This window comes from Pteropus medius, unplaced genomic scaffold (genome assembly GCF_902729225.1).
Source record: "Pteropus medius unplaced genomic scaffold, Ma_sr-lr_union100, whole genome shotgun sequence".
Taxonomy (NCBI): domain Eukaryota; kingdom Metazoa; phylum Chordata; class Mammalia; order Chiroptera; family Pteropodidae; genus Pteropus; species Pteropus medius.
In genome coordinates, this window is record NW_024351730.1 from 12640096 (window position 1) to 12641170 (window position 1075).

The 1075-nt window shown below is 33.2% G+C and overlaps 1 pseudogene; it reads left to right on the forward strand.

Annotated features, from left to right (window-relative positions):
* Window positions 1-375: 375 nt before the first annotated feature.
* Window positions 376-494, forward strand: LOC120588646 (uncharacterized; annotated as a pseudogene).
* Window positions 495-1075: the final 581 nt, after the last annotated feature.

A 1075-nucleotide genomic window follows, 5' to 3' on the forward strand; every position in this document is an offset into this window, starting at 1 on the left:
TTTTGGATTTCAAAGCAGAGTTTTGGGAATTGGGGATTGTGGATAAGCGGTCACCAGACACTGGAGCTGTATATCAAACCAGCTTTTCCATTGCATAAAAAAATCTACAACTTAAGTTCTCTCTCAGAGTATAGAATAATTCTGGGATTCACTAAGATACAATCTTGATAACTGTATATCTCAACATTTTTTTATTTTTTTATTATTGTCTCCTTCTCCTACTAGGCTTTTAGACATGTTTTTCCTTAATTGCCCACCACCATAACATTTAATATCAAAGATATACTGTATATCTCTTGATGTACCATGACACTTTGAAGTACCACACATCATTATACTAGTTAACATATTTTGCCTCTCAAGAAACAACTTTTGGTCTACGGCCATGCTACCCTGAACAAGCCCGATCTCATCTGATCCTGGAAGCTAACCAGGGTCGAGTCTGATTAATACTTGGATGGGAGACCACCTAGGAAGACCAGGTGCTATAGGCGTAAAAAATAAAGAAAAAAATAAAATAAAGAAAAAATAAAGGATTGTAAGCTGACTAGATCCTTGCAATCTGTGAGGTCAACCAAGGGTTGCCTCATCCCCACCCCCTCTCCCAAAAAAAAACAATTTTTGTCACCTTGGAGACTATATCACTCACACTGAAAATGCATGCTCATGTTAGAGGATACAAATAGGTACCAATGTGACAATGTGAAAACAAATTTACTTAATGTCATTTAATATATTTTTGAAGCTATCTTAAAATTGAGGCTATTTTAAAATATTAAATTCTTTGAGAATATTTGTCTGAGTCTGTACTCCTCAATAGTGTCATTTTATCTAGTAAATGTTTTGTTTTAGATCTCTCTTTAAAGAATCTTTTAATACTCAATACAAATTGGAGGTTGTGTATATAATGAATAGTCACAAACATACGTTTTTAAATTGCACAGATCTGTTGAAAGGAAACTGTACATGAAATTAATGCAAACACCTTTGGGAGGCATTAAGTATTTTAGAACTTTATTTTAGATTTCACATATTGAAAATTTCTACCACAACAAATATTTTGAAAAGTTTGATG